Genomic DNA, 26,949 nt, shown 5'->3' with positions numbered 1-26,949 from the left:
CTCATTGTGGTTTTGATTTGCATTTCTCCAACGACCAGTGATAATGAGCTTTTTTTCATGTTTGTTGGCTGCATAAATGTCTTCTTTTGAGAAGTGTGTTATATCCTTTGCCCACTTTTTGATGGGGTTGTTTTTTTCTTGTAAATTTGTTTAAGTTCTTTGTAGATTCTGGATATTAGCCCTTTGTCAGTGGATAGATTGCAAAAATTTTCTCCCATTCTGTAGGTTGCCTGTTCACTCTGATACTTTCTTTTGCTGTGCAGAAGCTCTTTAGTTTAATTAGATCCCATTTGTCAATTTTGGTTTTTGTTGCCATTGCTTTTGGTGTTTTAGTCATGAAGCCTTTGTCAATGCCTATGTCCTGAATGGTATTGCCTAGGTTTTCTTCTAGGGTTTTTATGGTTTTAGGTCTAACATTTAAGTCTTTAATCTATCTTGAGTTAATTTTTGTATAAGGTGTAAGGAAGGGGTCCAGTTTCAGTTTTCTGCATATGGCTAGCCAGTTTTCCCAACACTATTTATTAAATAGGGAATCCTTTCCCCATTGCTAGTTTTTGTCAGGTTTGTCAAAGATCAGATGGTTATAGATGTGTGGTGTTATTTCTGAGGCCTCTGTTCTGTTCCATTGGTCTATATATCTGTTTTGGTACCAGTACCATGCTGTTTTGGTTACTGTAGCCTTGTAGTATAGTTTGAAGTCAGGTAGCATGATGCCTCCACCTTTGTTCTTTTTGCTTAGGATTGTCTTGGCTGTATGGGCTATTTTTTGGTTCCATGAAACTTAAAGTATTTTTTTCTAATTCTGTGAAGAAAGTCAATGGTAGCTTGATGGGGATAGCATTGAATCTATAAATTACTTTGGGCAGTATGGCCATTTTCATGATATTGATTCTTCCTATCCATGAGCATGGAATGTTTTTCCACTTGTTTGTATCCTCTCTTATTTCCTTGAGCAGTGGTTTGTAGTTCTCCTTGAAGAGGTCCTTCACATCCCTCATAAGTTGTATTCCTAGGTATTTTATTCTCTTTGTAGCAATTGTGAATGGGAGTTCTGGAGTGAACATTCTTTAAGCCCATCTTTAAAGAGTTTGTTAAAGGTCCTCACTCAGGGATGAATCACTTTGATAGAAACATGAGAAAGAAAAGAAAACCCCCTCCCCCTCTCCCCTTTCTTCGGTCTCCCTCTCCTTTTTTTGGTCTCCCTCTGTTGCTGAAGCTGGACTGTACTGCCATGATCTCGGCTCGCTGCAACCTCCCTGCCTCGGGCTCCTGTGATTCTCCTGCCTCGGCCTGCCGAGTGCCCGGGATTACAGGCACGTGCCGCCACGCCTGACTGGTTTTTGTATTTTTGGTGGAGACGGGGTTTCGCCGTGTTGACCAGGCTGGTCTCCAGCTCCTGGCCTCCAGTGATCTGCCTGCCTCGGCCTCCCGAGGTGCTGGGATTGCAGACAGAGTCTCGCTCACTCAGTGCTCAATGTTGCTCAGGCTGGAGTGCAGTGGCGTGATCTCCGCTCGCTACAACCTCCACCTCCCAACCGCCTGCCTTGGCCTCCTAAAGTGCTAAGATTACAGCCTCTGCCCCGCCGCCACCCCGTCTAGGAAGTGAGGAGCGTCTCTGCCTGGCCGCCCATCGTCTGGGATGTGAGGAGCCCCTCTGCCCCGCCACCCCGTCTGGGAAGTGAGGAGAACCTCTGCCTGGCCGCCATCCCGTATAGGAAGTGAGGAGCATTTCTGCCTGGCTGCCCATCATCTGGGATGTGAGGAGCGCGTCTGCCCGGTCGCTCCGTCTGGGAGGTGAGGAGCACCTCTGCCCGGCCGCCCCGTCTGGGAGGTGAGGAGCGCCTCTGCCCGGCCGCCCCGTCTGGGAGGTGAGGAGTGCCTCTGCCCGGCCGCCACCCCGTCTGGGAGGAAGTGAGGAGCGCCTCTGCCCGGCCGCCCCGTCTGGGAAGTGAGGAGCGCCTCTGCCCGGCGGCCCTGTCTGGTAGGTGAGGAGCGCCTCTGCCTGGCTGCCACCCTGTCTGGGAGGAAGTGAGGCGCGCCTCTGCCCGGCCGCCCCGTCTGGGAGGTGAGGAGCGCCTCTGCCCGGCCGCCCCATCTGGGAAGTGAGGAGGACCTCTGCCCGGCCGCCCCATCTGGGAGGTGAGGAGCGCCTCTGCCCGGCCGCGCCATCTGGGAAGTGAGGAGCGCCTCTGCCCGGCCGCCCTGTCTGGGAGGTGTACCCAACAGCTCCAAAGAGACAGCGACCATAGGGAGCGGGCCATGAGGACGATGGCGGTTTTGTTGGAAAGAAGGGGGGTAAGTGTGGGGAAAGGAAGGAGAGATCAGATTGTTGCTGTGTCTGTGTAGAAAGAGGTGGGCATAGGAGACTCCATTTTGTTCTGACTAGGAGAAATTCTTCTGCCTTGGGATGCTGTTGATCTATGGCCTTTCCCCCAGCCCCGTGCTCTCTGAAACATGTGCTGTGTCAACTCAGGGTTAAATGGATTAAGGGTGGTGCAAGATGTGCTTTGTTAAACAGATGCTTGAAGGCAGCATGCTCTTTAAGAGTCATCACCACTCCCTAATCTCAAGTACCCAGGGACACAAACTCTGCAGAAGGCCACAGGGACCTCTGCCTAGGAAAACCAGAGACCTTTGTTCATGTGTTTATCTCCTGACCTTCTCTCCACTATTATCCTATGACCCTGCCATATCCCGCTCTCCGAGAAACACCCAAGAATGATCAATAAATACTTAAAAAAAAAAAAAAAAAAGAAAAGAAAACCTATACATCCTTCTCTATAACTTGGAGTTTCCTCTTCTGAGGAGGTATCTGAATCATCTAGGAAGAATTGAACTATAAGGTACAAAACCTGCAAAGAAAGGTGGCTTAAACCATGAGGACAGGTACCAAGTAGCCCTGAATTAGGGCAGCTCCAAAGCTTGCCAATTGGGTGGATTTTCAATGACATTTTGAACTTGGGCTCTTCCCAATCTGTCTTCTTCAGCCTGTTGGTTTGTCCTCTCACTGGCCCCCTCATGGTCCCAAGATGGCGACAACAGTTCCAAAAGTCTACTGGCATGATAAAAGGAAGAATCATCTCATGAATCTCTTTCAAAGAGGAGGGAAGCCTTTCCAGAAAGCCCCTCAGCTGACTCCTCACATCTTATTGGCTGTAACTGTGTTATATGCTATGCTCTCTCTTCAACCAATTGCCAACAAACTACAATTGGCTTGGATTGGTTAAGATTTTTTCCCTGTAGTTGAAGAGGGCACCTTCCCTGAATGCTTGTCCAAGCCAGGCAGAGGGTGAAATCCTGAAGAAAATCAAGGTTCTACCAGCAGCAAAGAATGGATTTGGGTAGACAACCAATAAGAGCTGCTATTAACAATCATTTATTAAGGCCTGGCGTGGTGGCTCACACCTATAATCCTAACACTTTGGGAGGCTGAGGTGGGTGGACTGCCTGAGCTCAAGAGTTCAAGACCAGCCTGGGCAACATGGTGAAACTCTGTCTCTACTAAAAATACAAAAAATTAGCTGGCGTGATGGCACGCCTGTAGTCCCAGCTACTTGGGAGACTGAGGCACAAGAATCTCTTGAACCTGGGAAGCAGAGGTTGCAGTGAGCCAAGATTGCACCACTGCACTCCAGCCTGGGCAATAGAGCGAGACTGTCTCAAAAACAAAACAAAACAAACAAAAAAACCAATCACATTAAAAATAACAAAACATTTCTTCAACTTCTGAAATCAAGGGGTGTAATATTCAATTATTATATAGAAATGCTGCATAACAGCCACAACAATTTCAGAGGCATAAAACAATAATAGCCATTGATTGAGCTCATCTGTCTGTGGGTCAGCTGGACGTAGTCTAAAGTAGACTAGGCCTGGCTGGACATGGCTCAGCTCCACCTCTTATCCTTCTCCTGCGACCACAGACTGGTTTGGGCATGTTCTTCTTGCCAAGACGGTCGAGGTACAAAAGCCCAGGCCCAGAGTGTAGGTCTGTTCCAAGCCTCTTCTTGCATCATGTCTGCCAACATCCCATTGGCCAAAGCAGGTCTCATGGCCAACCATGGCATCGGTGAGGCAGAAAGCCATATGATGCCCACTTCATGGAAAGTACCAGAGTCAAATGACCGAGGGTGTAAATACAGGCAAGGGTGACAAACTGGAGTCAATGATGCAATCTACCACACAAGAGGAAAGAAAGAAAATATTACATTGAAAATAAAATTGGGCCGGGTGTGGTGGCTCATGCCTGTAATCCCAGCACTTTGGGAGGCCGAGGCAGGTGGATCACCTGAGGTCAGGAGTTCAAGACCAACCTGACCAACATGGTGAAACCCTGTCTCTTCTAAAAATACAAAAACTTAGCTGGGCGTGGTGGTGGGCATCTATAATCCCAGCTATTGGGAGGCTGAGGCAGGAGAATCACTTGAACCTGGGAGGTGGAGTTTGCAGTGAGCCGAGATCACGCCATTGCACTCCAGCCTGGGCAACAAGAGGGAAACTCCATCTCAAAAAATAAATAAATAAATAAATAATAAAAATAAAAAAATAAAATTAAGTGTAACTTTAAATATCCTTTTTTTTTTTTTTAAAAAAAAACTGTACTTTAAAGATTTAAAATCTTTCTTTAGAGTACAAAAGAATTAGAGGATGTTCAGGTGTATATAAACATTAAAAAATTCTGTGTGGGTATGTGTGTATAGATAGCAAAGGGTCTCAAAAGCAGATTTTTCTAGCTCTGAATGCCACCACTATCTATTGTTCTATTAGCACTATATATTAGGGTATCAGTTTCACAGAGCTAACTACTCCCATTGCTCCCTCTCCCCCTCTTCAAAAGCAATCTGTACAGTCTATATTGAGGAAATAAATGAAAACCACTGAAATGAGAACAAACAAGGCTGTTTATTTAGAACGGAAACTCAAAGGCAGGCAGGGGAATGGGGAAGCTTTATGGTGAAGAAAAAGGAAGATTTTGCGTGTACTTTGATTGGAGGTTGTTGGCCTAGGGAAGCTGGAGGCAGACTAATTAGAAACAGGGCGTTTTATGTGATTGGTCCTGAGTTGGTTGGAAGCAGGGGCAAAAAATAGGGAAGCTGGCAGTTGTTGCCCAAGGCCTGACTTTTCTGGCTGATTGCTGCAGAGGCTGTGGTTTGGCTTCTGGGCAAGTGACTGCTAAGTTTGTGGATCAGAGGTCTACAGTCATCTAAGGTCTGGCCCCTGGCCATTTGTATATTCAGTCTCTCAAGACACATCAGAGAAAGCTCCAACTTCTCAGCATGGAATAAAGAGCCCTTCACACTTGACTCCAAGCAAGGCGGAGTTTCTGATCCCCTCTCCCAACATCAGAGCCACCTCTATCCACAGACACATCCAGATCCCACCTCACCAAACCAACCATGGCAGATCTTCCATGTCCCCCATACAGAGTGTGTCCTTCTCATGCCATACCTTTTCCTGAACTTGCCTTTGGCCTGAATACCTCTCCATTGCTTTACACCTGTCCATCAAGAATGGGCCAAGAGCCTGCACCCTGCACCTTTTCTCAATCTCTTTTCCTCCACCTTACCCAGTTCTACCCCAAACAGAATTAATTGCTTTTTTCTCTGTGGTCCCTGAACTACTTACATGTACATGTATTGGAGTAGAGGAACCGCATTGTGCTAAAGGCATTTGCTACCGCTTTTTCCCTTCCCCTATGCTGTGAATACCCTGAAGAAGAACATTATGCTTTATTTGTTTCTAGTATAGGACTCCGCAGATAGTAGTCTCACAACAAAGGCTTTTTTGAAGGAAGAACAGAGGAAGGAAAGAAGGAAGCAAAGAAGAGGGAAGGAAAGGAAGGTCATAGGTAGGGTTGACAGATAAAATATGGGATACCCAGTTAAACTTGAATTTCAGATGAATAACGAATAATTTTTAGTATAAATATGTTTCATATATTGCATTTGTAGTTTTTTTTTTTTTTGAGACGGAGTCTCGCTCTGTTGCCCAGGCTGGAGTGCAGTGGCGTAATCTCAGCTCACTGCAAGCTCCGCCTCCCGGGTTTTCGCCATTCTCCTGCCTCAGCCTCCTGAGTAGCTGGGACTATAGGCGCCTACCACCACGCCCAGCTAATTTTTTTTTTTTTTGTATTTTTAGTAGAGACGGAGTTTCACCATGTTAGCCAGGATGGTCTCGATCTCCTGACCTCGTGATCTGCCCGCCTTGGCCTCCTAAAGTGCTGGGATTACAGGCGTGAGCCACCGTGCCCAGCTACATTTGTAAATTTTTAAATATTCCATGGGACATACTCATACTAAAATACCACTTGTCCCCTGTACAAAACAAATTCAACTGGGCCTCCTGCATTCTTATTTGCTAAATACGGCAACTCTGGTCAAAGGGCAAACACCTAATTAAACATTATTATTACTATTATTTGGGGGATTGTTTTCTTTTTTTAAATGTCAGTCGTTTTTGGGAAACAGGTGGTTTTCTGTTACATGGACAAATACTTCAGTGGTAATTTCTGAGATTTTGGTTCACCCGTCACACAAGCAATGTACACTGTACCCAGTGCACAGTCTTTTGTTCCTCACTCCCCTCCCACCCTTCTTCTTGAGTCCCCAAAGTCCATTATGTCATCTTTTTTTTTTTTTTGAGACGGGGTCTAGCTCTGCCGCCCAGGCTGGAGTGCAGTGGCGTGATCTCGGCTCACGGCAAGCTCTGCTTCCTGGGTTCACGCGCCCGCCACCATGCCTGGCTAATTTTTTTGTATTTTTAGTAGAGATGGGCTTTTACCATGTTAGCCAGGATGGTCTTGATCTCCTGACCTCGTGATCCGCCCGCCTCGGCCTCCCAAAGTGCTGGGATTACAGGTGCGAGCTACCACGCCCGGCCCCCCATTATGTCATTCTTATGCCTTTGCGTCCTCATAGCTTAGCTCCCACTTGTAAGTGAGAACATAAGATATTTGGTTTTCCATTCCTGAGTTACTTCACTTAGAATAATGGCCTCCAACTCCATCCAGGTTGCTATGAATGTTATTCACATGAGTAGTATTCCATGGTGTACATATAACACATTTTCTTTATCCACTCATTGGTCAATAGGCATTTAGGCTGGTTCCATATTTTTGCAATTGCGAATTGTGCTGCTATAAACATGTGTGTGCAAATGTCTTTTTCATATAAAGACTTATTTTCCTCTGGGTAGATACCCAGTAGTGGGATTATTGGATCAAATGGTAGATCTACTTTCAGTTCTTTAAGGAATCTCCATTCTGTTTTACATATTTGTTGTACAAGTTTACATTCCCACCAGCAGTGTAAAAGTGTTCTTTTGTCACCAAATCCATGCCAACATCTATTATTTTTTAATTTTTGATTTATGACCATTCTTGCAGAGTAAGGTGGTTTCTCATTGTGGTTTTAATTTGCATTTCCCTGATAATTAGTGATGTTTAACATTTTTTCATGTTTGTTGGGCATTTGTATATCTTATTTTGAAGAACTGTCTATCCATGTCCTTTGGCCACTTTTTGATGAGGTTATTTGTTTTCTCTTGCTGATTTGTTTCAGTTCCTTGTAGATTCTGGATATTAGTCCTTTGTCAGATGCATAGTTTGCGGATCTTTCCTCCCATTCTGTGGGTTTTCTGTTTGCTCTTCTGGTTATTTGTTTTGCTCTGCAGAAGCTTTTTAGCTTAATTAGGCCCCATCTATTTATTTTGTTTTGTTGCATTTGCTTTCGGGTTCTTGGTCATGCATTCTTTGCCTAAGCCAACCTCTAGAAGAGTTTTACCAAAGTTATCTTCTACAATGTTTATGATTTCATGTCTTAGATTTAGGTCTTTGATCCATCTTGAGTTGATTTTTGTATAAGGTGAGAGATGAGGATCCAGTTTCATTCTCCTACATGTGACTTGCCAATTATCCCAGCACCATTTGTTGAATAGGATGTCCTTTCCCCACTTTATGTTTTTGTTTGCTCGGTCGAAGATCAGTTGGCTGTAAGTATTTGGCTTTATTTCTGGGTTCTCTATTCTGTTCCATTGGTCTACATGCCTATTTTTATGCCAGTACCATGCTGTTTTGGTGACTATGGCCTTATAGTATAGCTTGAAGTCAGGTAATGTGATGCCTCCAGATTTGTTCTTTTTGCTGAGTCTTGCTTTGGCTATGTGTGCTCCTTTTTGGTTCCATATGAATTTTAGGATTGTTTTTTCTAGTTCTGTGAAGAATGATGGTGGTATTTTGATGGGAGTTACACTGAATTTGTAGATTGCCTTTGGCAGTATGGTCATTTTCACAATATTGATTCCACCCATCCATGAGCATGGGATGTGTTTCCATTTGTTTGTGTCGTCTATGATTTCTTTCAGCAGTGTTTTGTAGCTTTCCTCGTAGAAGTCTTTCACCTCCTTGGTTGAGTATGTTTCTAAGTATTTTATTTTATTTTATTTTTTGCAGCTGTTGTAAAATGGATTGAGTTCTTGATTTATTTCTCAGCTTGGTCGCTGTTAGTGTGTAGCAATGCTACTGATTTGTGTACATTGATTTTGCCTCCTGAATTGATTTTGAAACTACTGAATTCATTTATCAGATCTAGGAGCTTTTAGGATGAGTCTTTAGGGTTTTATAGGTATATGATCATATCATCGGCAAACAGCGACAGTTTGACTTCCTCTTTACCGATTTGGATGCCCTTTATTTCTTTCTCTTGTCTGATTGCTCTGGCTAGTGAGAGGTGACAGCGTGCTGGCAGTCCTCATAGCCCTAGCTCTCTCTCGGGGCCTCCTCTGCCTGGACTCCCACTTTGGCAGCACTTGAGGAGCCCTTCAGCCCACCGCTGCACTGTGGGAGCCCCTTCCTGGGCTGGCCCAGGCGGGAGCCGGCTCCCTCAGCTTGAGGGGAGGTGTGGAGGGAGAGGCACGGGCGGGAACCCGGGCTGCTCCCAGTGCTTGCAGGCCAGCATGAGTTCCAGGTGAATGTGGGCTCCGCAGTCCCCGCACTAGGAGCGGCTGGCCGGCCCTGCCACCCCGGGCAATGAGGGGCTTAGCACCTGGGCCAGTGGCTGCGGAGGGTGTGCTGGGTCCCCCAGCAGTGCAAGCCCACCGGCGCTTTGCTCCATTTCTCACCAGGCCTTAGCTGCCTTCCTGTGGGGCAGGGCTCGGGACCTGCAGCCCGCCATGCCTGAGCCTCCCCCTCCACCTCCGTGGGCTCCTGTGCAGCCCGAGCCTCCCCAACAAGCACCGCCCCCTGCTCCACAGTGCCCAGTCCCATCGACCACCCAGGGGCTGAGGAGTGTGGGCGCACCGCGCGGGACTGGTAGGCAGCTCCACCTGCAGCCCCAGTGCGAGATCCACTGGGTGAAGCCAGCTGGGCTCCTGAGCCTAGTGGGAACTTGGAGAACCTTTATGTCTAACTCAGGGATTGTAAATACACCAATCGGCACTCTGTATCTAGCTCAAGGTTTGTAAACACACCAGTCAGCACCCTGTGTCTAGCTCAGAGTTTGTGAATGCACCAATGGACACTCTGTATCTAGTTACTCTGGTGGGGACTTGGAGAACCTTTATGTCTGGCTAGGGGATTGTAAATACACCAATGGACACTCTGTATCTAGCTCAAGGTTTGTAAACACACCAGTCAGCACCCTGTGTCTAGCTCAGGGTTTGTGAATGCACCATACGACACTCTGTATCTAGCTACTCTGGTAGGGACTTGGAGAACCTTTGTGTCCCCACTCTGTATCTAACTAATCTAGTGGGGATGTGGAGAACTTTTGTGTCTAGCTCAGGGATTGTAAACACACCAATCAGCGCCCTGTCAAAACAGACCACTTGGCTCTCTGTAAAATGGACCAATCAGCAGGATGTGGGTGGGGCCAGATAAGAGAATAAAAGCAGGCTGCCGGAGCCAGCAGTGGCAACCTGCTCGGGTCCCCTTCCACACTGTGGAAGCTTGGTTCTTTCACTCTTTGCAATAAATCTTGCTGCTGCTCACTTTTGGGTCCACACTGCCTTTATGAGCTGTAACACTGCGAAGGTCTGCAGCTTCACTCTTGAAGCCAGCGAGACCGCGAACCCACCGGGAGGAACAAACAACTCCAGATGCACCGCCTTAAGAGCTGTAACACTCACCGCGAAGGTCCACAGCTTCCCTCCTGAGCCGGCGAGACCACGAACCCACCAGAAGGAAGAAACTCCGAACACATCCGAACATCAGAAGGAACAAACTCCAGATGCACCACCTTAAGAACTGTAACACTCACCGCAAGGGTCCGCGGCTTCATTCTTGAAGTCAGTGAGACCAAGAACCCACCAATTCCGGACACACTAGGACTTCCAGTCTATATTGAATAGAGGTGGTGAAAGTGGGCCTTCTTGTCTTCCAGTTTTCAGGGGCAATGCTTTCAACTTTTCCCCATTCAGTATAAAGTTGACTGAGGGTTTGTCATAGACGGCTTTTATTACCTTGAGGCATATCCCTTCTATACCAATTTTGCTGAGAGTTTTAATCATAAAGGGATGCTAGATTTTGCCAAATGCCTTTTCTGCATTTATTGAGATAATCATTTAATTTTTGTTTTTAATTCTGTTTATGTGAAGTATCACATTTATTGACTTGTGTATGTTAAACTATCCCTGCTATGAAATCCACTTGATTATGGGTGTGTTATCTTTTTGATATGCTGTTGGATTCAGTTAGCTAGTATTTTTTTGAAGATTTTTGTGTCTATGTTCACCAGGGATGTTGGTCTGTAGTTTTCTTTTTTTGTTATGTCTTTTCCCCGTTTTAGAATTAGGATGATACTTGCTCCATAGAATGATTTAGGGAGGATTTCCTCTCTATCTTTTGGAAGAGTTTCAATAAGATTGGTACCAATTCTTTGAATGCCTGTGAATCTGTCTGGTCCTGGGCTTTATTTTGTTGGCATTTTTTTTTTTTTTTTACTGTCTTAATCTTGTTGTTGGTCTGTTTAGAGTTTCTATTTCTTACTGATTTAATCTGGGAGGGTTGTATATTTCCAGGAATTTATCCATCTCTAGATTTTCTAGTTTGTGTGCATAAAGGTGTCCACAGTAGCCTTTTGTATTTCAGTGGTATCGGTTGTAGTATCTCCCATTTCATTTTTAATTGAGCTTATTTGGCTCTTCTCTTGTCTTTTCATGGTGAATCTCGCTAATGATCTATCAATTTTGTTTATCTTTTCAAAGAACCAGCTTTTTGTTTCATTTATCTTTTGTATAGGTTTTGTTAGTTTGATTGTTTCAATTTCATTTAGTTCTGCTGTGATCTTGATTGTTTCTTTTCTTCTGCTGGGTTTGGGTTTGGTTTGTTCTTGTTTCTCTAGTTCCTTGAAGTGTGACCTCAAAGCTGGGGCATGTTAGCCCTACCACCACACCCAGCTATTTTTCTGTCTCCTTGTCTGATGTTTTCTCACCCCAAGCCAGCACCACTGCCCTGCCAACTGCCAGGGTATCCTCAGATTCTAGGAGCACTGCCTATTATTATTATTTTTGATTACTATTATTTTTTGAGACTGGGTGTCACTCTGTTGCCCAGACTGGAGTGCAGTGGTGTGATCTTGGCTCACTGCAATCTCTGCCTCCTCAAGCAATCCTCCTGCCTCAGCCTACCAAGTAGTTGGGACTGCAGGTGCACACCACAATCCCTAGCTAATTTTTGTATTTTTTGTAGACATGGAGTTTTGCCATGTTGTCCAGGCTGGTCTTGAACTATTAGACTCAAGCAACCTTCCTGCCTTGGCCTCTCAAAGTGCTTGGATTACAGGCATGAGCCACCACACCCGGCCCCTGATTAGACTTGAAAATAGTCTGACTCTGAGGCCCAGAGAAAGTCTCTTGGGTCCACTTTTCCCTTCCCCATTTGCAAGAACTCTGCCATGGGGCTGGCCAGGCTTTACTGCTGTTGGGCTGACATGATAAACCCACCAAAAGGGTGGCTCCTTTTTTGGAGATCAGAAACTAGGCTGGTGGTTGCCCGGAGAGTGCTTTGAAGCATCACAGAGGAGAAGAAATGCATGGAATGGTTGAGGGAAGAGAGGGAGAAGGAACCATAGGGCCCCTTTTCTAAGTCTCAGGCATCTCCTCCTCATGGAAGATGTGAATTAACTGTAGAGTACAAGGAGGAAGCCTTCCATGATAAAGCATGGTGTTCAGAGGAGCCCTGCAGAGTCAGGAAGGAGGGAAAGACAGAGGCTGGTCCACACAGTGCCCCAACTCTCATTCTGGACCCCAATTCCTCCATTGACATTTCAGGGAGAATGTGTGCAGTGGGTTGAATGATGACCCTAAAAACCTGCGAACGCGACCTTATTTGGAAACGGGGTCTTTGCAGACGTAATTAAAGATTCTGAGATGAAGTGGTCATCCTGATTATCCAAGTGGGCCTGAAATCCAATGACACATGTCCTGATAAAGGACACACAGAGGAAAAGACAGACACATGGATGAAAAGGCAAAGTGAAGACACAGCAAAGCCATCCAAGCCAAGGAATGCTGATGGCACTAGAAGATGGAAGAGGCCAGACAGGAGCCTCTCCTGGGGCCTTCAGAGGGAGCGTGGCCCTGCCGACACCACCGACACCTGGATTTCGACTTCTGGCCTCCAGAACTGTAAGAGAACAAATTTCTGTTGTTTTAAGCCGCTGAATTTGTCGTAATTTGTTATGACAGTTGTAGAAAACTAATGGGATGCAGGACTAGAATCCTAAAGCCCAGTCCGTGGTCAGGGAGGTGGAGCGGGAGCTGAGGATATCCTCCCCAAGGGCCACAAACCCATGTGAATATAAAGCCTGTTTTGGTTTCTTTTGAGTAAATCACTCACAATCCCATAGATTTCTGATTTTTTTTTTTTTTGAGAGAGTCTTGATCTGTTGCAGGCTGGAGCGTAGTGGCCTGATCTCAGCTCTCTGCAACCTCTGCCCCTGGGTTCAAGCAATTCGAGTTCAAGCGATTCTCATGCCTCAGCCTCCTGAGTAGCTGGGACTAGAGGCATACACCACCATGCCCAGCTAATTTTGTATTTTTAGTAGAGACGGGGTTTCACCATGTTGGCCAGGCTGGTGTTGAACTCCTGGCCACAAGTGACCCACCTGCCTCAACCTCCCAAAGTGTTGGGATTACAGGCATGAGCCACTGTACCCAGCCAGATTTCCAATTTTATATAAGACCAAGCCTTACGTACCAGATACTTTTATATAAACTATTCAGTTGCTACTAACATTGGGCATAAGGCATTGTTTTACATTTTAATATCATGTACAAAATCACATTTTTTTTGATAAAGCAAATCAGTGGTTTCCAAGTGGGGAGCTCAGCACTAGCTGCTGGGTTGTGTGAAAAAATATTGGAACTTTGGGGCTAAAAAAATAAGAAATCAATTATATTTTCCTAATCTTTTAATGTTCAGAAGATGATACTTTCAAGGATCATTTCTATCATTTGTTACTAGAAAAGTTTCTCTGAATGTGTAGAACACCAAAAAGTATTAAACAAAAATGAAAAAACCCCACAAAACACAAAACGGACTCAGCTTGACAGTCATAGCTTTCCTCAGAGGCTCCTTTGTCACCCATGGCACAGGTGCACCCTTGAAGGCTCTGTGATGTGGGGGCTGGTGCTGGTAACCTCACCACCTGCACACCAACACTCAGGGGAATCTGAGATAGTTTGGTCTATTTGCAAGTGGGTAGATGGATTTATAAACTACACAACCTTGGCCATTTTTTGTTTTTGTTTTTAAAGAGACAGGATCTGGCCCTGTCCCCCACACTGGAGTACAGTGGTGCGATCTTAGCTCACTGCAGCCTTGAACTCCTGGGCTCAAGCAGTCCTCCTGTCTCAGCCTCCTGAGTAGCTGTGACTACAGGTGCATGCCACCACATCCAGGTTTTTTTTCCCCCCCCGTAGAGATGAGGTCTCTTTGTGTTGCCTAGGCTGGTCTCAAACCCCTGGCCTCAAAAGATCCACCTGCTTCAGCCTCCCAAATTGCTAGGATTTATAGATGTGAGGCACTGCACCCAGCCCATGATCTAGTTTTACTTAAATTTATCTTTACAAAATTAAAATGTGGTTTTAATAGATTATTATAGATCGAAGATTAAAGATAATACTAATAGTACAAGTCCCAGAAAACCATAAGAAATTGGCAGAGCTTATGTGGCTAGTATCGGCTTTATATCAGCACATTATGAGGTAAAATGAAATCTGCCAAGAAGTCAGCCTCTTTGCCCCCCAAACTAAAATGATCAAGACGGTCCCTTGAAAGATGGATTTATGTCCACTGTCATTCATAATGAGCTCACCCTTAGTGTGTATTGTGCCTTGCAATATTATTTATTAATAAAAATGCCATCAAAATTAACACTAAAATATTACATCTTTAACTCATCTTTAAAAAATTTATATTTAATGAAATGTGTATGTACTGTATACATAAATATGCATGTATTGGAGCTGCAAATGTTTTAAAAAATAGAGATTTCTATGGACTGAACTGTGTTCCAGCAAATACATATGCTGAAGCCCTAATCCCCAATGTGGCTGTATTTGGACATGGGGCTTTTAGGAGGTAATTAAGGTTAAATAAGGTCATAAGGGTGGGGTCCTAATCAATTGAATTGGTGACCTTGTAAGAGGGGGATGAGAGAGATATTGTGCTCTCTCTCCATGTGCATGCACCCAGGAAAGACCATGTAAGAACATAGCCAGAAGACAGCCATCTGCAGGCCAGGAAGAGAGACCTCATCACAACCCAACCATGCCGGCACCCTGATCTTGGGTTTCCATAACTATGAGAAAATAAATTTCTGTTGTTTAAGCTATTCTGTCTGTGTTATTTTGTGATGGCAGCCCGAACAGACTAATACAGGGATATATGATCAAAAACATTTGGAGACCACTGAGGAATGGGTCAGTGTGGTTGGTTGTGGCAGTAACAGCTCCCACTTGTTCCTGGTTCCCTGGTTCCGTGCCCTTGGGTGGTCCCTTCCCATGGACTCTGGCCTTGTGACTTGCTTTGGACAATGTAAAAATAGCTAATGTGTCACAAGCAGAGGAAAGTGCTTGTGAGTTGGTGTTTGTCTTCTTTCTTACTATGGGGCCTTCTGGCACCTACTGAACAAGCCCGTTGTACCCTCCTTGTAGGTTAAGAAACCATGGGGAAGGTGGCTGCAAACATCTCAGCTGGGGCCCAGGACCCATGTATCATCCTGGACCACCCACCTCTGGCTAACCTGGTCCAGAACACAAGAATTGCTCGGATCACCCATAGAGTCATGAGAAAGCAGAAACGTCTGTTGCTTGAAGCCACTAAGTTTCTGGGTGGTTATGGAGAAAAAGCCAAGTCATACAGCAGGGCAGGTACATCACAAGCTCTTTTGCCTGGTTTAAATGACTTGTAGCCTAACAAATGGATGTTCATCAGATATGTGACATTTCCAGAGCCTAGAATAGGGCCTAGCACATATTAGATGCTAAAAAACATTTATTGAGTGAGTGAATGAAGAAGATAAATCATAGCAAACACACACGGAACAGTTCCTAAATATGTTTACATGGATTCTTGCACTTAATCCTTTGCCCAAAATATAAGGTAGGTACTATGATTTTCATGCCCATTTTAAGACGGGGCAACCAAAGCTTAGGGAAGTTAGGTCCCTTGCCTGAGATTAGATCATTGGAAACAGCTGTGTAGGGACTGGGTCTCTCCCATCCTGCCTGTCTGCCCTTATAGTAGCTGCTTAGGTGCTGTGCAATACCACCAATTCTAGACTGCCTGTCCCTCTATATGGAATGAAATTCTGAGAATAAAATCCAGTACCAGAATTTTTAGAGTCCGTCTGTTGCTTAAGTTGTCCTTAGTTCATCGGGCCCCTCGACGCATACAGTGGTGGTTGGAGTCTGATCACTTAGCTCTGAGAACCAGGTTTCTCATCATGGTGGCAGCTGTGTGCCTAGTGGGCCCTGCTTGATTGGGAAGAGGTCACCAATGGAGGTCGTTAGGAGTAAAAGACGCAGACCAGGAGCTGGCTGCTTCCAGCGCCAGTACCTAGGAGGAGAGCCAGGCTGTGCTCCAGCTTGGGCTCAATGAGAACTAATTGATGCCAGTTGCATTCCCTGGGACCCAGGTGGTGCCCATTATGCAAAGGAACAAAGCCAGCTCAGTATAGAGTCTGTGCTAGGCAGGGCTTCTGCAGCCAATAGCTTTCCCTGGTAGCATTCTGTGTGCGGTCTTCTGTCTGTCCGTCCTGACCTGCATCCATCTTCAGATGGACAGAAGCAGCACAGATTGTATTGGCTGCGTAGGGTCTACGCACAGGGTGCATGCTGGGCCACTTGGGCTTTGTTTACGGCAGGCCCCAGTCTGAAGGGAGCAGCAGGTCTGGCAGCTTCTAGAAGAGGACTGTCATGTAACTGGCTAGTGTGCTCAGAGCTTTACATAAGGTTATTCTTTCAGTCCTTGAAGGGAATGAGCTCCCAGTTCTAAGTGTTCCCATGCTCTTATTCTCCATTACAGTATACTATTTGCTGTGATGATTTTGTGTATTTATTTGCTTTCTTTCTCATCTCTTCCCCATTGGGCTTCAAGCTCCATGAAGGTCAAAGTCTTACCTGTCTTTTTCTCCGTATCTTCAGCATAATATCATGCAAATAGCAGATGTATAATAAAAATTTGTTAGGTGTTTTTTGAGATGGAGTCTCATTTTGTCACCCATGCTTGAGTGCAGTGGTACAATCTTGGCTCACTGCAAACTCCACCTCCCAGTTTCAAGTGATTCTTCTGCCTCAGCTCCCAGAGTAGCTGGGATTACAGGCACGTGCCACCAAGCCCCACTAATTTTTGTATTTTTAGTAGAGATGGGGTTTCACCATGTTGGCCAGGCTGGACTCGAACTTCTGTCCTCAAGTGATCTGCCTGCCTCGGTCTCCCAAAGTGCTGAGATTATAGGCTTGAGCCATCATGCCTGGCCTTGTTTGATAAATTCTTGAAGAAAGACATTTTAATTTTTATTTAATAAAGCAAAACTAAAGTTTAGGAATGTTGGGTAACTTACTCATGGCTACACAGCAGTAAATCTTAGAAACTAAATTCTAACTTGGGTTCAACTGACTTTGAAACCTGTGAGGTTTTTCTAAAGCGTGAGGTAGGTACCACCTGTGGTAGGAGAGATAATTTAAGTCATGCACAAGCACATTTAAAAAATATTAAATTATAATGCAAAAGTCATTTCCTTTCCATTTATCTTTCAGCTCTGATTATTTCAAGAAAATAATTTTTCCAAAAAGGAGCAGGCCTCAAGCTCAAGAGCCAGGCTAGCAGATGAGGTTTGGCTGTGAGAGGCAGAAAGCTTGAAAAGAGTGGTATAACAAGGTAAAGTATGTTTCTTTCTTGTGTAAATGAACCAGAGGCAGGCAGCCTAGGGTTGGAAAAGCAGTTCTATGATTGTCAGAAACTCCTTCTACTGCACTGCTCTGGCACCCATATTAGAGTCTACTTTATAGCCCAAGATAGTTGCTGCAGCTCCTGCCATCATGTCTACCTTGTAGCCATAAGGAAGAAGGGGAAATTCCTGCCTTCTTCTTTCAGGACCACTTCCTGGAAGTCATATGCAACAATTCAGTTTATAGTCCTTTAGCCACTAGGAGAATTGAAAAAAGAAGGAATGGAGGGAGGAGGAAGGAATGGAGGGAGGAGGAAACAATAATTATGTTCCTATTGCTGTATTAGGAGCCTGGCTTTCACAAGGCCCATGGGCTCGTTGTACTTGGCAGAGTCTCTAAGCTGGAAGCTTTGATCAGAGGATCAAGAAGTGCTTGGTTGTTGGACCACTTGTACACTGGGACTTGCCCTGTGGTTCTGGGTCCAAGACTGATGAAGAGAGGAAGTCACTGTACTGGGCCTTGTGGGAGAGGGGCAATTTCCTTTTCTCCCCAGGGTGTATATGTGGGAGGAGGGGCTGTTCCCCTCATTATGCCTCTAAGCCCAATGAAGGGGGAAGATTGCAAAAGAATCCCTATAGGGCTCAGGTGTACCCTCAGGAAGCAGAGCCTGGTACTGCATCCCAGTCAGATAATGCCCAGGCCCTGGACGTGCTGATCTCTGGATGCGCCAATCTCTGGATGGGCCTCATTGAGCAGGGGAGAAGAGGGCAGAGAGCAGGCTGGGACAGGCACCTGTCCACCCATGTGTGGCCCTGAACATCCATATGTGTGAGTTTCCGAGGCGTCCAAGGTACATGGTGGAAGGTGGCTGCCTCCAGGCAAGAGGACCCCCCAGCAGCAAGAGGTTGTGGGTGTAACTGCCACTGAAGATAGCTCAGGTGTGTGGTGGAGTGGAGCCAGATTGCTCATGTTAGGGAATTAGGCAATGGAAGGCTCGCCTTGGATCTAGCTGAGCTCATGTCTGCATCCCGCAAGGCACCAGCCTCTGGAAGCTGCCCCCAGTAAGGGTTAGCCCTGCAAGCAGCAGCCACCAACCCCGAGAAGACTGCAATGTGACAGCTACACTAGGAGACTGCTGTGCTTTATCCTGAATTTCTAGCTCCCAGCTCCTACTTCTAAGAAGCTGGAGAAGAGAAGGGGAGGGTTGTCCCAGAGACAGACCAAGCTTCCCTCCACCCCTAGGTCAGAGAGGAGGAAGATGGGAAGGCAGATTGCTTAACCTCATGCAAAACCCTGTAGCTGCAAGCCCAACTGTGGTGGGGAGGGGGTCACCTTGGAGTCAGATAAGAGATTAGAGTTCTAAACCAGATGGAGCTTCAATAAGGAAGGGGATCCGAAAGCTCTGAAATCTGCCCAAGATCTTGTGAAGTGATGGGAAAGCAAGGGTTAACAGAAGCTGGTTCATTCTTTTATTTGCCAAATGTACTTGCCACGTACTCTGTGTTAGGCACTGCCAGGGGCACAGATCTCTGCCCTCATCGAGCAGTGGGAGAGACAGATGATGAAAAATAAACACACACTCCAGGGTCGGGGAGTGAAAAGTGCAATGAGGGACTAGGAAGGGCATGGAGGGAGACAGCCACCTTCCCAGGAAGCGATAGTGAACAAGGACTTGAGTGAGGGGGGAATTCCTGTGACTGCTTGTGGAAAGACCCAACTGAGGTGGACATCGGCACTTTCTCTCTATTTCCCACTGGCGGTGGCCCACCCAGCCTGGTAGAGTCTCCCTGAGTGTGTCAAAACGGGCTGGTAATGAGGATCTCAGATTCCCAAACCCAACCCTGGGATTCTGACCCAGTTGCAGGTGTCAAAGCTGGCTGATAATTAGAATCTCAGATTCCCAAACCCAACTCTGGGATTCTGACCCAGTTGCATGGGGAAGAGGAAGGAATATTTCCCCAAACTCCTCATCTGAGTCTGATCATCTGAAAGTCTAAGAACCACTGACTGACTCAATCATCACATCTGCTACTCACTAAGCCCCTGCTAGACCGAGGAGGGAGTTGGAACCACTGGCACTGGGAGCTCTTACTGTGTATCAGGTACTCTATAAAGCACTTTACCTGCATTACCTTTAAAAAAAAAAAATCCTTGTGAGAACAGTGAGTACCATTATTCTACCCATTTTATTTTTATTTTTTAAAAACACAATTAGTATATTGATTATTCTATGCATTTTATAGATGAGGAAACCAAGGCTCAGAGATATTAAATAACTTGTTTGAGATCACAAGGTCACATATGGTGGAGCCAGGTTCTGACCTGGGAATCAAACTGTGGCCCTGCCCTGTGCCCTGAGATGAGACAGACATGCACTAAGGAAGGAACCAGCCACACAAGGCAATAAATTCCAGGTGACAAATAGGAGTGGAGCATGCACAACTTAAGATTTCAGAGGACAGAAAGAAGCCGGTGAGGTCTGGATGTTCAGATGTAAGGGCTGGGCCATCTCCAGTGGGGAGCAGAGTGCAGGAAAGGAGAAGCAGGCAGAAGATGATGGTCTAGATCCGGAGCGTGGAACAGTTGCAGGACAGAAGCAGAGACCAGAGACCACATGGGCCCTGGATGGGGAGGTGGAGATAGTGAAACCAACCCAATGTCCCATAGATCATTTTAAAAAAATAAATATATATATACACACATATAAATGGACCCTTCTGGTCTTAAAGCTTGAAACTTACATTTGTTTTATCTGAGTTCCTTCCTCAGGAAATGACCTTCAGGCCTCTCAAAAAAAGTATCAGGCCAGGCGCGGTGGCTCACGCCTATAATCCCCGCCCTTTGGGAGGCCGAGGCAGGTGGATCACTTGAGGTCAGGAATTCAAGACCAGCCTGGCCAACATGGTGAAACCCCGACTCTACTAAAAATACAAAAAAATTAGCCAGGTGTGGTGGCGGGCGCCTGTAATCCAAACTACTCGGGAGGCTGAGGCAGAGGAATAGCTTAAACCCAGAAGGTGGAGGTTGCAGTGAGCCGAGATTGTGCCACTGCACTCCAGCCTGGGAAACAGAGTAAGACTCTGTCTCAAAAAAAAAAAAAAGTATCAAAGAACTGAAACTCACCAGATCACCCCACCCAGACAAAAAGACTCCAGGCCCTTCATTCATCATGATTGCTTCCTTCCCCACCTAGTTCCTGTTTTCTTACACATTGTTACATTTATTCCTTGCTGTATAAACCACTAGTTTTGGTTGGTCTGGGAGATGGATTTGAGCCTGAGTTCTTATCTCCTTGGCTGCAGCACCCGATTAAAGCCTTCTTCTGTCATCTCAATGATTGGCTTTCTGTGTGGCAAGCAGCAGGACCTAGACCGAGCCCCTGATGTTTCTGTAACAGTAGTACTTGCTTTGGCTCCCTATGGTAAGAGATAAGGATCCTTGTCCTAGGGTGGAGAGATAAATGGAGTCCAGGGAACAGAATTTTCCTGGAAGCTAATACAAAACACCTAACAAACCAGAGGTTTCATGTTCAACATAGCTAAAGATAGGAACTCAATGCAAAAACCAAAATGGTGAAAGTTTGCTGCCTCTATCTTTGTGGCATCCCCATTGACTGGCACTCAGGGACATGCATCTTCTCTGCCCGTCACCTCCCTTTGCTATGCCTCTGATAGTTTGCAGAAGGCTTGGAGATATTTTATTTTTCTATCTCCAGCATTCATGAGATCTCGGTAGTCTTATAATAAACCCTGCCTTCTGCTTCAATTAGTTTGAATAGTTTCTGATCCTTGCAATCAACATATCCCTGCCTAGAATAGAAATAATGGGGAAGAAAAGAATAGAAATGACAAATATCGTTTCTGATACAGGCAAGTTGAGATGCAGGAATGGACCATATATGTGGAACTCTACCAGGAAGCTGGGAATTGAGTGATGGCACTTGAGTGATGCATTAGTTAAGATAACACGAGGTGCTGTGTCAGAGAAAGCCTGAAAACCTCAGTGGCTTAACACGTTTATTTCTTGTTTGTACCACAAATGTGGCTATTTGTGTTCAGGAAGCCTTCATCCAGGAAGTACATCCTTCCTTCTTGTGGCTCCTCCCTCCTGTATAACCTTGGAGTCCTCTGCAGTCAACTATGCCTAGGCCAGGCCTGTGGGAAGCATCGTGCCCCAATGTGACAAAGATCCCCTCCGCTCACTCGCTATTGGCAAGAACAGATTTTCAGTCACATGATCCCACCAAAATCCAAGGGAGCTGATGCTGTGGAAAATAGTATGGCTGTTCCTCAAAAAGTTCAACAGAATTACCATCTTGACCCAACAATTCTATTTCTAGGTTTCCATCCTCAAAGAATTGAAGACAGGTGTTCAAACAAGTACTTGTACACAAATATGTGTAACATTATTCACAACAGCTCAAAGATGAAAAGAGCTCAAGTATCAGTCAGTGGATGACTGGATAGACAAATTGTGGTCTAGCCATGCAATGGAATATTATTTAGCCATAAAAAGGAATGAAGTACTGATATATGCTACAACGTGGATAAACCTGGAAAATATGTTAAATGAAAGAAATCAGGCACAAAAGGCCACATATTGAATGATTCCTTTTATAAGAAATATCCAGAATAGGTCAATCCATACAGACAAAGCAGTTTGGTGGTTGTTAGGGGCTGCGGGGAGGGAGGAATAGGGAGTGATTACTTAATAGGTCCAGGCTTTTCAAATCTTGGAATGATGAAAGTGTTTTGGAAGTTGATATAGGGAGTGACTGCACAACACTGTGAATATACTACATGCCACTGGATGGCCCACTTTAAAATGGCTAATTTCATGTTATGTGAGTTTCATCTCAATTTTTTATTTTTTTTTAGTTTTTGAGACGGAGTCTCACTCTGTTGCCAGGCTGGAGTGCAGTGGCGTGATCTCGGCTCACTGCAACCTCTGCCTCCCAGGTTCAAGTGATTCTCCTGCCTCAGTCTCCTGAGTAGCTGGGACTACAAGCGTGTGCCACCACGCCCAGCTAATTTTTGCATTTTTAGGGATGGGGTTTCACCATGTTGGCCAGGATGGTCTTGATCTCTTGATCTCATGATCCCCCCCGCCTCGGCCTCCCAAAGTGCTGGGATTACAGACGTGAGCCATCCACACCCAGCCTTTTTTTTGTTGTTTCTTTTTGAGGTGGAGTTTCACTCTTGTCGTCCAGGCTGGAGTGCAACGGCACGATCTCGGTTCACTGCAACCTCCACCTCCTACGTTCAGGCGATTCTCCTGCCTCAGCCTCCCAAGTGGCTGGGATTACAGGTGCCCGCCACCATGCCTGGCTAATTTGTTGTATTTTTTTTTTCTTTTGAGGCAGAGTTTCACTCTTGTTGCCCAGGCTGGAGTGCAACAGCGCAGTCTCGGCTTACCACAACCTCCGCCTCCCAGGTTCAGGCGATTCTCCTACATTAGCCTCCTGAGTAGCTGGGAATACAGGCATGTGCCACCATGCTTGGCTAATTTTGCATTTTTAGAAGAGACGGGGTTTCTCCATGTTGGTCAGGCTGGTCTCGCACTCCCGACCTCAGGTGATCTGCCCTCCTCAGCCTCCCAAAGTGCTAGGATTACAGGTGTGAGCCACCACGCCTGGCAATTTTTTGTATTTTTAGTGGAGACGGGGTTCTGCCATGTTGGCCGGGCTGGTCTCGAACTCCTGACCTCAGGTGATCCACCTGCCTTGGCATCCCAAAGTGCTGGGATTACAGGCATGAGCCACTGTGCCCGGCCAATCTGAATTTTTAAAAAGGTAGCAAGGGGGCTGGAAAATGTTATCCGTGGCTGGACAGCTGCTGCTTCCTAATGATAACCCCACAATCCAGAAGGGGGTCATGTATCTTTGGTGACCAGCTAAATATCTGTGTGCACATATCTGCCTCACACTGTCTCCAGAATACAAACCTCCCCAAAGGAAATATCTCAAAGACCTCTTAGGTCATATCCAGCTCAAAGCTGAGGATATGCAGTCCTCTGTTGAGTTTGGATGCGGCTTCTCTTGCTTTGGTGACACATAAACTAAAAGCACAAGTTATCCAAATGACTCCCCACTGCCCCCACCTCCACACCCAGCATACAGTGGCAGAGTAGAAACAGCATGATGGCCCGGCACGGTGGCTCACGCCTGTAATCCCTAAACTTTGGGAGGCCGAGGCAGGCGGGTCACCTGAGGTCAGGAGTTTGAGACCAACCTGGCCAACATGAGGAAACACTGTCTCTACTAAAAATTCCAAAAATTAGTTGGGCGTGGTGGTGGGCACCTGTAATCCCAGCTACTCGGAAGGCTGAGGCAGAAGAGTTGCTTGAACCTGGGAGGCAGAAGTTGCAGTGAGCCGAGACCATGCCACTGCACTCCAGCCTGGGCAACATGAGCAAAACTCTGTCTCAAAAAAAAAAAAAAAAAAAAAAAAGGAAAGGAAGGAAGGAAGGAACAACGTGACTACAGGATGGACGCAGTGGCTCACGCCTGTAATCCCAACACTTGGGGAGGCTGAGGCGGATGGATCACTTGAAGTCAGGAGTTCAAGACCAGCCTGGCCAACATGAAGAAACCCTGTCTCTACTAAAAATACAAAAATTAGCTGGGTATGGTGGTGCACACCTGTAGTCCCAGCTACTCGGGAGGCTGAGGCACAAGAATCACTTGAATGGGAGATGGAGTTTGCAGTGAGCCAAGATCGTGCCACTGCACTCCAACTTCAGCCTGGGGGACAGAGTGAGACTCCATCTCAAAAAAAAAAAAAAAAAGGAAGAGCATGACTACAATAATACACACTTGAATTCAGAAAGAGAAGAATGGCAGACTGACAGCAGCCCCTGGCTATGGCAATTGTGAGATCCTGCAAGGGCAGGCACTGGGGAGGTGAGACCACTGATGGAGTCCCTCCATTAGACCCCATTCTGATTCCTAGGAGGAGCACCCTGATCCATTGTTCTTGGTGGCACTGACCCCACCCTTTGGGAGATTCCTCCTTGATCATTATTTCTTGGGCCACATCTAAAGTGAGTGCTGGGGAGTTTGCCCCACTTAGAGAGAGCCAACTTCAAGCCTGTGAAATCCATGGGGCCCAAAGATTGTTTAATGCTTGAACAGTCAAAACCTTTCCTAGTTTTGGCTTGTCTTTTCTTTGGCAATGAAATGCCCTAAAAAATGTAGTGGGCTTCTTATCACACACAAAAAGTACATACTGTATTATTTTAGTTATGTTCAAGAATGAGCAAAATTAATCAATGGTGACATTTTGTGCAATGCCAAGCACTTTCCCAGAAAGAATCCCTTTGATAGGAATCTTATAGATAAGAAGAGAGAGGCCGGGCATGGTGGCTTATGCCTGTAATCTCAGCACTTCGGGAGGCCAAGGTGGGTGGATCACCTGAGGTCAGGAGTTCGAGACCAGCCTCACCAAAATGGTGAAATCCCATCTCTACTAAAAAATACAAAAGATTAGCCTGGCGTGGTGGTGGGTGCCTGTAATCCTAGCTACTCAGGAGGCTGAGGCAGGAGAATTGCTTGAACCTGGGAGGTGGATGTTGCAGTGAACCGAGGTTGCACCATTGCACTCCAGCCTGGGCAACAAGAGTAAAACTCTGTCTCAAAAAAAAAAAAAGAGATTCAGAGGGACTAAGTGACTTGCCTGAAGTCACATAGCCAGTTTGAGCAGAGGCAGAACTGGAACTTACATCTCCATATTTACAGCCCAGGGAGTTCTTTCACTCTTGACTGTAGCAGGGAGTGTATAGACACAGGAGTCACCAAATGCAGCTTTTTCTTTTGGTGCTTTTAATTAGCACATATGAAATACACTGCCAATCTAATTTAATTATAATTAGGTAACCAGAAGGCTGATTATGTTGTAAATTTAGATTAAAGAGCTGTTGTTTTCAATTAGGCTTGATTGTAAAGTGCTTTGACACTTTTCCCAGCCTCAAGGAAAGTTCATAATTTCCCACTTATTCACTTTGATTTTGCCCAGGTCTGGGGTGGTAATAACGGGACTCAAGTTCCCAGGGCATCCCTAGTGTGGTACAGATTGAGACCTGGTACATATCTTGGTGGCAGGGGTCCCCAGATGCTGCTGGGCTGTTTGGTCAGGTGTTTTCAGCTGCCTGTAATGGAGGATCCAACTGAAAATGGCTCAGTCCTCAAGAGGACTTAACATCTAACATAATAAGAAGCATGGAGATAAGGGAGTTCCAGGGTTGGTTAATCTGCATTCATAATGTCCTTAAGGACCTGGACTCATTCCATCTTCCTGCTCTGCCAACTTCGGCATGTTGGCTTCTATCCTCACGCTAGTCGCTGACTGGTTGTATGATGGTTCTTGCAGCTCCAAGCTTTCCCGTCCCCCCAAGAAGAGAACATTCCTTCTTGTATCCCTTCAGCTTCTGGTAGACTTCTCATGACTCTTTGGCCACGATTGCAGCACAGACCTGTTCTTAAGTCAATCACTCTGCCTAAGGAATCACCATGATTGGCTTCAGCAAATCAAGATTCATCTTGTAGAGTCTTTCCTGGAGATCATGGTTGCCTGATGCCTGCCAACAAATCCACAGAGGCCATAGGGACAGGGAGTAGCTGTTGCTAGGCTGCCAACTGTCCACACCTGGAACTAGTGTGGCCACATCCTCAGCAGGTCTGGGTGAACCAAGCCCAAGTCTGCAATATAATCAGAGAAATCCAGCTGCAAATAATTGCTTCTTGACTCTCCATCGGATATCTGCCATCTCTATGTTTCATAGGGCTATTGGCAAAGAAGCCAAACTCTGTAAAATATTTGAAGAGATTTATTCTGAGCCAGGTGTAAGGCCCATGACTCATAACACAGTCTTACAGGTCCTGAGAACATGTGTCCAAAGCGGTTAGGTTATAGCTTGGTTTTATACCTTTTAGGGAGACATAAGACATCATCAATCAATACATGTAAGATATACATTGGTTCTGCCCAGAAAGGTGGGACAACTCAAAGTTGGGGGCTTACAGGTGGATTCAAAGATTTTCTGATTGGCTTGAGAGAGCTATGCTATTATCTAAAGACTTGGAATCAGTAGAAAGTAGTGTCTGGGTTAAGATAAAGGGTTGTGGAGACCAAGGTTCTTATTATGTAGATGAAGTCTCATAGGTGGCAGCCCTTAGAGGGAATAGATGGCAAGTGTTTTCTATTCAGACCCTTAAAAGGTGCTGGCCTCTCAGCCAGTCTCTTCGGGATCAGAAGAAGACCTGAAAAGGGAAAGAGATTCTCTATAGAAAGTAAATTTTTCTCACAAGAGAGATATTTGCCAGGCCATATCAGATTATGTCAAATAAATATGTTTCGGGGTAAAATACTTTGAGTTTTCTCAGGGCCTGCTATCTGTCATGTGATGCTGTACTAGAGTCAGGTGGGGATTCGGTATCTTGTTGCTACAGTCTGTTCTGACTGTCTTCAGATCTCTGTTTTAATGTTAATGCTGGTCAGTTGTGCCTGATATGCCAAGGGGAGGAGAGTGTAATGTGGCATGTTCAACGCCCTCTTCCCATCA

The 26,949-nt window shown here is 45.8% G+C and overlaps 1 long non-coding RNA gene across 1 annotated transcript in view; it reads left to right on the top strand.

The window, feature by feature from the left end:
• LOC134762083 (uncharacterized) overlaps nt 1-14,831 on the top strand; it is a 250,069-nt gene extending 235,238 nt beyond the window's left edge. The window contains exon 5 of the long non-coding RNA XR_010141631.1: nt 12,344-14,831. This is a non-coding gene — a long non-coding RNA (uncharacterized LOC134762083). The remainder of the gene's footprint in view (nt 1-12,343) is intronic.
• The last annotated feature ends 12,118 nt before the right edge of the window (nt 14,832-26,949 follow it).

Source organism: Pongo abelii, chromosome 8, assembly GCF_028885655.2.
Source record: "Pongo abelii isolate AG06213 chromosome 8, NHGRI_mPonAbe1-v2.0_pri, whole genome shotgun sequence".
In the NCBI taxonomy this organism is placed as follows: Eukaryota; Metazoa; Chordata; class Mammalia; order Primates; family Hominidae; genus Pongo; species Pongo abelii.
This window is presented reverse-complemented; position numbering and strand designations above follow the sequence as displayed.